Here is a 10838-nt window from a genome sequence, read left to right as displayed (position 1 = left end):
TTGATTAGAAATTGTCTAATTACTAGAGAGGAGCTGGGTTAGTAATGCTGAATTCTGTACCCCAGTAAGCAGTGGAGGCAGGGTCAATGAACATTTTCAAGTCAGAAGTTGGTAAATTCTTGACTATTAATGGATTTGCATTTATTGGGAGAAAGCGGGAAAGTGAAGTTAAGGCCACAATCAGATCAGGCATAATCTTATTGAACAGCGGGGCAGGTTCAAGGGGTCGAATGGCTCCTGCTCCTAATTTCTGCTCATAAATAAGTTTCTCCTCATGCTAGTACAGGAATTGTACTGTCAAGAAGAGAATTAAATGATGGAGTCATTTAATCACTTTCTAAATATGATACAGTTATGGAGCTGTGACATTCTGAACCAAAGTTTTGGGCTCAGGAGGTGAATGATATGTATTTTGAGTAATGGATGGCTCAGGCAAGATTTGGCCGACACTGCAGTTGGGCTGGTAAACTTAAACGGCTGGGAATGACTTTCAGCCAACAATGTACGGTAGAGCTCTCCTTGGATGGCAATTCTATTTTTGAGCATTTTTCTTTTGCATGCTGACGTTCTGTGTACATTCACAGCACAGCCTGCAGCATGAGCAGGATCAGCGCCTCTCTTGGAATTTAGCAGTATGATGTGATGCTATAATCAAATTCCTTCCATCAAATATTCAGCAACCTGGTTTCGTTATAAGGGTTCATGATCTCAGGATAACTCGAAGCACTTTATAAAGCTCTTTTGAAAGGTGTTGTCACATGTCTGTTTTGCAGATTAAGAAATAACAAGAACAAGGTTCCACAAAGAACAATGAGATAATGACCAGATAATCTGTTTTATTGATATTAATTTGATTAAGGGATAAATATTGGCTAGGACACCAAGTTCTGTGGAACCTGGGGCCTAAATTTAACTTCTCATTCAAAAGACTGGACTAAAAATTCAATCTTACTGGTTTTTGGGTTCAGCGGTCATAATGCTGCTACCTCCTCAGCAAGAGTGTGATGTATGGCTGGCTGACTGACTGCACGTTTAGCAGAGAACTTGTATGTGAGAGTGATTAGCACATGTTTGGGCTAGCCTGCACAATGTAAAAGCACTTTGCACTCTTTAAAGAGGAGGAGCTTTCAGGTTGCAGGAATTGTCTCCAAAAGTAATTGATTGACAGGCCAGAGAGGGTTTCTAGGTTCTTTTGATATGACTCTAGAAACCTTAATTCAAGAGATGAAAAGGAGGGGAAAGAGGTCATGTTTCTGCAGGGATCCAGGTAACCCTTGAAGCACAGACTGTGAAAGGCAAGGGAGCAAGTAGCTGTGGAGTTCAAGGAGTGTTGACCCTGGCTGCATTGCAGCAAAGAGTTCAATGGCATCTCAGGAATCATTAAGATTAGTTAGTGCATTATCAATTACCATTTCTTTCTTACTTACACCACAACCTTTGCACACTGTTCATTGTGTCAGTTACCCATCAGTGATGCCTAGTATTCAGGATTTGTGCCAAATATTCACAAATTCCACCTCTTTCACATGTACCTACCAGTGATGCAAGCTCACACCCACTTCTCTCAGATTTCACACTAATCCAGTTAAGATATGCACTCAACCCAGACACATTGCAACACACATACTGAAACTCTTCCCACTTGCAGGACAAGGTAACTAAAGAATCAGCGGAAGCCATACATCTTCTGAGTTCCTTGGAGGAGACAATGCTGCAAGTTATTGGGTCAGCAGTGACTGAAATGGTTGGAAGCAGCAGTGTTAAAATTATCCAGAATGAAGCTATGTTCCTCGTTATGCACCTTCTCAAATCTTATTTTGCCCCCCTTCTGTAGCAATCTCTGTCAAAGTGCAAGCTACAGATTCACCCCAACACTCTACTTTAGCTTTAATGCTTTAAGACGCCCAAGAACTTCCCAGTCACTGACCAGCCAGTGCACCCTCTCCATGAAAAGAGTAATGTCAAATGAAGAAATACTGTCACGTGCGACTACCAACTCATATACCAGCACTGTGTAAGCTTTAGAGGATGGCACAGTAGCAGAATCAGAACATGGTGAATTACTAGACCCAAGTTGGTTGCAACCCGGCTGAGGGAAAGGCAGTGCAAGTGCCAACTTTCCCTCAAGGGTGAGGTTGCACGCAGGCTCTGCTGCAGAGCATTCAGATGAGGTGGCATTCAGGTGAATGCTGATGTTCATGCATGACAGAGATGCTTGGTACATTGGCAGGCAGGCCACCAAGCCAGATAGTACTCTAAAGGACTGTTGGATCAAAATCTTAGAACTCCCTTCCGAACAGCAGTGTTGGATGTGCTTGTACCAAATGGGCTTCAGTATTTCAAAATGGTAGTTCAGTAGGTATCTTCTTGGTACAGTGGGAATGGGGCATCCCTTGTCACTGATGAACACATTGCACTGGGGAGGGAGGAATTATAAAATCGTTGCAAAGTGTTATCTCAAAAATACTTTGTCCAAGTAACAGCTATATTCAAGAAAAATAATTATTCAAATCTTGTCAAAATGCTGGTTTATAGCCAAAGTTACTTTACAGACAGCCTGTTGGTTGAGGTATCTTTCTGGATCAGTTATGGCTGTATGAAATTGTTTTTCTGAAGATAGTTTCAATCTTGAATTCTCCTTTAAGAATGTTTCTATTTGTGCTGATGAGGCCTTTCAGTAAATTTTCAGCACTGATTAATGGAATTTCGAAGTAAAAAGAGGCAGAGCTAAAGGTTTTTGTTGCTGGCAAGTTATCTGACTGTTCAACTCCAATAATTTTGTTACATCCACAAACTGAGTCATGTAAGCTCTCTCTGAAAGTGTTGTAGACTCAGTGACTCCAGTCAAGCAGCTTACATTCTTTGCAGTGCAACAGTTTTCCCAGCTGCAGTTACTATCCTTTCAGGCAATGCTATCATAAGCCTAAACAAAAAATACTAAAGAACTGCAGGTTCTGGAACTCTGAAACAAAAACAGAAATTGATGGAACAACTTGGTAAGCTTGGTAAGCTTGGCAGCATCTGGGAGAGAGAAACATAGTTAATGTTTTGGCTCCAGAGACCTTTCTTCAGAACTTTGTAATCAAACCTACTGACAAAGGTGGTGATGCTTTTGTCTGGCCTCTACATTGCAGAGACTGAAGCTGCTTCCTATATCCCCCAGACCATGACCCCGTTGTGGTCCACAACAGTCACTAGTCTCATTTCATCTGATGATCTCCTCTAAGCTCATAGTCCCCCAACTTGGCAGAGTCTGCTTCTACCTCCTTCCCAAAATCTACAAACAGGGCTGCCCTGGTAGACGTTTCGGGCCTAGACCCTTCTTCAGAAATTTCTGAGAAAGGGTCTAGGCCCGAAATGTCAGCCTTCCTGCTCCTCTGATGCTGCTTGGCCTGCTGTGTTCATCCAGCTCTACACCTTGTTATCTCAGATTCTCCAGCATCTGCAGTTCCTACTATCTCTGCCCTGCTAGATCATTGTTTCTGCCTGCTCATGCTCCACATAACTCAACTTTTAATATGTTGACTGATTTTTTTTTTTTCTCCCCTTGACCAGTCCCGTCCCACTCGCATTGCGATTTTTCTGATGCTTTATGTCAGTTTCAGAATTTCCAATTCGCAGGCTCCAACCATCTCTCCTTTACTATGTATGTGCAATCACTTCCATTCCCCATCAGGATGGTCTCATGACTGTCTGCTTCTTCGTGGAAAAAAGGCCTGAACCATCCCCATCCCTCCTGCACTTGGCCATGCTCATCCTCACTTTGAACAACTTCTCCTTTAATTCAGGAACAAAAACAAAGTTGCTGGAAAAGCTCAGCAGGTCTGGCAGCATCTGTGGAGGTGAAAACAGAGTTAACGCTTCGGGTCCGGTGACCCTTCCTCACCAAACGTTAACTCTGTTTTCTCCTCCACAGATGCTGCCAGACCTGCTGAGCTTTTCCAGCAACTTTGTTTTTGTTGCTGATTTACAGCATCCGCAGTTCTTTTGGTTTCTCCGTTAACTCTTCCCACTTTCCTCAGGTCAAAGGGGTGGCCATGAGCATGGATTCCAGTTATGCTTGTCTCTTCGTGGGGATGGGAACATTCCTTGTTCCAGTCCTATTCCGGCTCCCACCCACAACATTTTTTTTTTCCTCTGGTACATCAGTGACGTCATTGGTGCTGCTTTCCTCTCATTTGAAATTGAAAAAGTTCATTAATTTCACTTCCAGTTTCCACTCTGCTCTCACTTTCACCTGGTCCATCTCTGACTCCTCCCTTCCCTTCTTTGACATCTGTTTCCATTTCAGGGGATAGACTGACTGCCAACATCCACTCCAAACCCACTGACTCTCTCAGTTACCTTGACTATACATCCTTGCACCCTGCTTCCTGTAAAGACTCCATTCCATTCTCCCAGTTCCTCTGTCTCCATCACATCTGTTCCAATGATGCCAACTTCAACAAGGATGCCTCCGAAATGTCCAACGGGCCCTCAGCCATGTCTGACTCATCTTCCTCACTTCTGCCCTCACCCACTCTCTTATCTCCCACTACTGCGATAGGGTCCGCATACTTACCATCTCGCCAACATCCACATCCAAAGGAGCACCAGTCGCTATTTCCACCACCTCTGGCATATGTCACCATCAGGCGCACATTCCCCTCCCTTTGCGTGTCGGCCTTTAGTAGGGTCCATTCCTTCCGGGACATGTTGGTCCATTCCTTTTCCATTCCCACCATCTCCCCATGCCACCTTCCCATGCAATTGCAGAAGGTGTAACACTACCATTCACTTCCTTCCTTGCTCACTATCCAAGGCCCCAGCTGCACCTTCTGTTCTGAAGAGAAGGATCTCTGGACCTGAAACATGAGCTGCTTCTCTCTTCATTGATGTTGCCAGACTTGCTGAGTTATTCCAGCAATTTCTGTTTGTGTTATCATAAGGTTACTTTTGTTACCTTGGTGACGATTTTGAATGAAGTTACTATGCCATGTATCCTTGCAGTGCTGTACTGTGATCAGGTGTAATTTGTCAAGTTTGCATGGAGAGAATCTGCAATTTTAATTTTGTAAAGACCTTGATCTGTTAATGAGCAGTAATAAATGTATTTATAGGTGATAAGTCTGAAGTTTATTGAGCATTTTCCTTGTGTTTCTCCTGCTGCTCTTGGATTTGATGCCCTCCATCATCTGATTGGCTGTGTGATGTCGGACACTGGGCGCCAATTTAGTTTGTGCAATCAGATCGCCTTTGAATGAATTAAAATCTTGCCGACTGCTTCACCTGAAGAGATATTTTTTTCCAACCCTTGATGGTCTTTTTCATCTTATTCTGTAGTTTTTAAATCAAAAACATATTCAAAATGCTAGAAAGGGCAGTGATGGAGAAATTTTAGAAGTAAAGGAAAAATAGCTTTTTTGTTTTGCACAGCTGAACAATTCCAGTAGCTATGAGCTCTGGGAATATTGCAAATCTTTCTAATGTTGCTGGGGGCTGAAGCGGCTGGGGTGCTGCTTTGTCAAGAAAACAAATTTGAGCTATAAAATGCTTCCTTTCCACAAAATAAAATAAAGCTAGCCTAGCATACATTACTCTAGGGAAGCTCTAGCGTAGCAGTGTGAATCAGGATAATTCAGATTGTCACTTAGTCACTGAACAACAGAACGGAATTAATGGTACAGCCACAAAACAGTTTATCATTTTATTTTTAACAAGACTGCCGGAGAACTTGGCTTCTATCATTTTCATTTGATTCGATTACTTTTGCTGCTTTCGAACTAGCAAGAATCGCACACCATGAGATTGGATCATTTGCCAGAGCCTGATTGCAGGCTAGAGTTTGATTTTTTTTTCGCAGTGCGTTCTCTTTCACACAATGCTCACCTGCCTTTCTGCAGAGATGAACATGCAGCAATTTTCTACGATTGATAGTATTGTAGCAGCCAAATATATATGTGTACAATTCCACAATTGTTCAGCACAAGCTTAACTGCCAAGCTGCACAGTAAATATTCACACCCCTTTACAGAGTTGCAAAAAATAATCAGTGTACCATTATTGATAACCTGGTTATCAAGGAAATTGCTATTGTTGTGCTCTTTTTCTTCTTCTGCAGTGTTCCTGCTGCTTCGACGTAGCTTTTTGGTGAAGAAAGCAAATTATGATGGTTTGAACAAGCTAATTTAAAGTTTGAACAATTGATGTACTTGTTAAACTCCAGTTTGACAGTCACTTACTTTTTGGTCCCCTGACGTTGTAGATTCTCAGACGAAGATAAAAACTGACACTGACTTCTCTGCAATCTCCTTGATGTTAGTGTTTTAAGCTGGGTTTTGACTGCATAGCTTAACATGCCACGTGTCTTAAGTTTGTATCTGATACTGGTTCTTTGGAGTTTAATCACAGAAGTTTGGGAAGCAATTTGTGGAATTATTGCAGTTACCCTTTTGCTGAGAAGTTAAGACGAAGCCTTATCTTTTGTCTCAAGAGTATATAGAATTCTGTGATAATTCTGAAGATCAGAGAGCTCCCTCTGATCTCCTGACCAATGCTTATCCCTCAAACCAGTATTGCTAAATAAAAAGCGGTAATTATCTTTGAAAGCACTTGTGCAATTTGGCAACTATGTTTCCCTACTTTATAACAGTTGGCTACACCTCAAAAATTTATTTTAAGGAAAGTGATTATGACATCCTGAGGTTGTGAAAAATGCTGCAGAAATGCTAGTTTTTTGTTAATTACCATGCAAATTATTGCATTTTTCTAATTGATTTTTCGAGAGATAGATATCGCAGAACTAATTGGTCAGTAGAGGAGTTAGAAATTTTGATGGGGTTTCCTGCATTGTGACACCATCATTGATCGGAGCCTAGTTAGACCCTTGGTTTAGAAGTTGGATGTGATTGATATGGACCAGACCAAACCCTGTCAAAATATATTCAGAAGATAGTCTAGACCCTCACTTTTTTTTTTATTTTAAAGGTAAGTGTAAGGTATGGGGTACCAGATGCAATTCGATTGGTCAAACTACTCAACGTTAAGCAAAACACACTTTATTTTTACACTACTATTAAAATACAGACAAAATAAAAATAAAAGAATTGGCTTAATTGTAACTCTATCAAAATGCTCAACAAAATAATAGATATATTAGTTATTACTAATTAATTGTTCCAAAATAGTAACGTTGCATAACACCCTTGGCAGAAGACAAAATTCAGTAAAATAGATTGTCTCACAGGCAATTATCGAGTCCAGTTGGAAGAACATCAAGTGAAAACTGAGAGAGAGACTAAAACTGGTTCTGTGGGACTCCACCCATTCAGGCTGCTTCAATTGTTCCAACTTTTTAAAAAAAAAACCCTAACGCCTTACGAGCTGTTTACTTCATAGGGTTCAAATAGATAGCTTTTCTCCTCTGTTTTAAAACCCCTCCAAAAAAAAACCAAAATATACCTCTTAAAGCAATCAGTGATTTGTCTGCTACCTTGGGACATTTGACTATGTTAATGTACCAGATAAATACAATTTGCTCTTATGTTGTTTCTTATGTTTGAACATACTGCGCACATTTAATGTTGGCTCAGATATGACAATTCACAACTTTTGCTACGTCCATGACAGCTTTGGGCACGAGTGCACAATACCCTCAGGCAAATGACTCTGCCTTCAGGACAGGAAATTGGAAAGAAATACATTGAATTGAAATTTTGTTAACAATAGCCTGGCTTGAGTTTCTTTCACAGTGGATGCTTTAAAGAAGGCTGTTAAAAGCAGTATTCACCATTTCGAAGGTTAAGGGATTTAAAGTTTTTGAGAAGATACCTCCGCAATAGACCACAACAAGAAGACACAACATGGCCCGACACACTAGTCACCCTACCGTACATCAGAGACATATCAGAGATGACCACAAGACTGCTCAGGCCCCTAGGTATCACGGTAGCCCACAAACCAGTAACCAGCCTGCGAGCGCTACTGACGAATGTAAAAGATCCCATTTCCACAACCAATAAAATTAACATAATACACAAAATACCATGCAAGGACTTTGAGAAACATTACATAGGCCAAACTGGAAGAAAATTGACAATAAGCTTATATGAACACCAGCTAGCCGCCAAGAGATATGGCCAATTCTCACTGGTCTCAATAAACACAGACAAAGAAGGACACAAATTCACCTTGGACAACAGATCCATTATAGCACAAACCGAGCAGACATTCCAGGGACTTCCTGGAGACCAGGCATTCCAACTGGAACTCCATCAACAAACACATTGAACTGGACCCGATTATACAAACCACTGAAAAACAGAACCGTAAGTAATACCAACCACCCCAGCAAACAGGCATATAAATAACAAGCAGGACAGAACACCAGCGTTTCACCGGAGGCGCACTGTTACCTAGCAGGGTGACGAAATGTCTGCAATCAAACACGTTCTTGACGAGCAAGTTTACAACCTCAAGTTAAGGGATTATTTGATTAACATTTTTAATATATTAAGAGGATCAAATTGGCAGGGTAAGTTGAAACTAATTCCACAAGTTGAGAAGTCTAGGACAAGTGACTGCAGTGAAATAATTAGAGCCTGACTTTTCAGGAGTGAAGTTAGGAAATGTTTGTACTTGCAAAGGGTTGTAGAAGTTTGAAACTCTCTTCAGCAAGCGGCAATTGATGTCACATCATTGTTAAGAGTTAGATTAATTGTTCATTTTACATTTAAGATTTATATTTTATTGTGAACCATAGGTATTAACGGATTTGGGGCAATAATAAATATATCTACAGATTATCCATGATCTTGGATAGTGGGATCAGCTTAAGTGGCAATGACCTACTCCTTTTCCCAGAATTGTTGTAAATTGTTGGTAAACATGTGCAAAAAAAGCCTTTTTTGTTTTTGCTTTCAGTTGAGTACTAACTACAGCTTGCTGATGTCCACTGATATTTGCAATCTCAAAGCACAACTGTGAAGAATTTTGCACAAATTGCCAGTTCAGTTACCTTGTGTACAAATGCAGTGAGTTGAAATTATCTAGATCAAAATGACCAGAGTAGATATTTGACCAGGAAAATTGAGTGTTGACATCTATGTTTCCAAGCCATTATTATTAATTTTTTTGCCACAATAATGAATTGAAGTGAAGGCCCTGCTATATTCAGTTCACTTTTTTTTCTTGCAGTAGGTTCTTGATTGAGTAGAAAAGGTCGCAGTAGGGTTAATATAGGGGGACAGTTAATTGTACTCCTTTCCTTACAGATTTGGCAGCACAAGTGACTGATCTCCTTTCAAAAGCCATTGTGTGAAATGACTTGTATCTAGATTTAATTGTTCAAAAACAATTCACTTCAGATGTGTGATCTCACATCTATTGGTTTGAGAGGCTAAGCAGTTCAGATTTTTTGAAAAGATCTTTTTATTTGTGCTTTATTATTTAATGTGCACAATCACTGTAATTATTGTAAGTAGTTAGAGGGACTTGTCTGCTCAACGCCAAGCATTTAGTGCCTAGGACAATGGCAATGACAAGTTGCTGATTTCAAGTCAACCTTTCGAGATTGGGCTTTAAATATGTAGTTGAACTTTCTTCGTTTGATGTTGCTTTTTGAAAGAAAATTGATTTCAGTAAAGCTTTCTGCCAGTTTGCTTCATATTTTTGCTTCCTTATCTGTTAAATTGTCCGATAAATGAGATTACTTCAATGTATTGATTGCTCGTTTCCCTTTACTCTGATAACAGCAAGATTTCAGGGGTGGTTATAATGGAAGCAATTCAGTCCTCATTCTCCTTCACAAAAAGCCTCAAAGTGAAGTAATTTTGGAAATTGTAGATACTTATCCGCTTTGGAAATGAAAGATTGCTGGCTTTTTCAATTTGAGTGTTTTCCTTTTGCATGTGAATCAACCCAGCGCAGCTGCTTTTAGTTCTGGTACACATTTACTACATTTCTCCATGGTTGACTGGACCAAGGTATGGAAGACTTTTAAAATATAAATTTCTAAGGGAGAGGACAGTAGTTTGTATCATTCTTCTCGATCTTTCTTTTGTTTCTATTTGCTTACATTGCTACTCTTAACAAATTATGAATTCTTTTGCTCCTTTACCCCGTTTTGGCTTATTTTGAAAAAGTATGCATCCACCCAATTGAAAGGAGTGGGAGAGTAAAAAAAGAACTTTACTCTGGAATGTAATGGCAAGAGAACGGATTTATTCACTCTAACTGGGATGCACTGAATGTACCAAATGCTGTTTTTTGTTCGCCATCTTTTCTTGAGAGCCAACTACATATGGCAGTGAAAGTTTCCTACTGGCAAAACCAGTATTAAAGTACCAAAAACAACAAAGAAAAAGATTGAACACATCAAATAGAAATCAGAGGAAAGGATGACAGAATGAGATAAACCGTTAAAAATAAAGAAAAGGCAGTTCAAAGGGTTAATCACCTCACCTCATGGAAAATTTTCACACAGTACCCACTTGGTAAAAAAGGAAAGACTTTGAGGAGGGGAGCCTCAGCATGATGTCTAAATCTGGGGAGCATTTATGTTATTAATTTAAAGCATTAGCAAATAACAAAGCTTGTAAGTAGTGAGGCAGATGCTGCATTTTCCGATTTTGAATGGATACTGGAAAAAAGTAATTATAATTCTCTCCTAGTATGTACCTGGATCACACAGAATATTTCCTTTTTGATTTATGTGGCCTCTTGGTGGAACGTGAAATAGTGCGGTTAGTGTTGACTGATAATTTCTTGGCATAATCGCAGCCTTCATGTTGCTATTTAGGTCATGCCCGTTCGAGTAAATGTAATTGAGAGAGATAATTTTAATATTTTAGATAATGGAA

The 10838-nt window shown here is 40.0% G+C and overlaps 1 protein-coding gene across 1 annotated transcript in view; it reads left to right on the top strand.

Moving 5' to 3' along the window:
* Nucleotides 1–10838, top strand: part of bard1 (BRCA1 associated RING domain 1) — a 190799-nt gene that overhangs the window by 25621 nt on the left and 154340 nt on the right. The gene's annotated exons all lie outside the window — the stretch shown is intronic.

This window comes from Rhincodon typus, chromosome 7 (assembly GCF_021869965.1).
Source record: "Rhincodon typus isolate 14 chromosome 7, sRhiTyp1.1, whole genome shotgun sequence".
In the NCBI taxonomy this organism is placed as follows: Eukaryota; Metazoa; Chordata; class Chondrichthyes; order Orectolobiformes; family Rhincodontidae; genus Rhincodon; species Rhincodon typus.
Note: the sequence above shows the minus strand (reverse complement) of the source record. Positions and strands in the feature narration are given on the sequence as shown.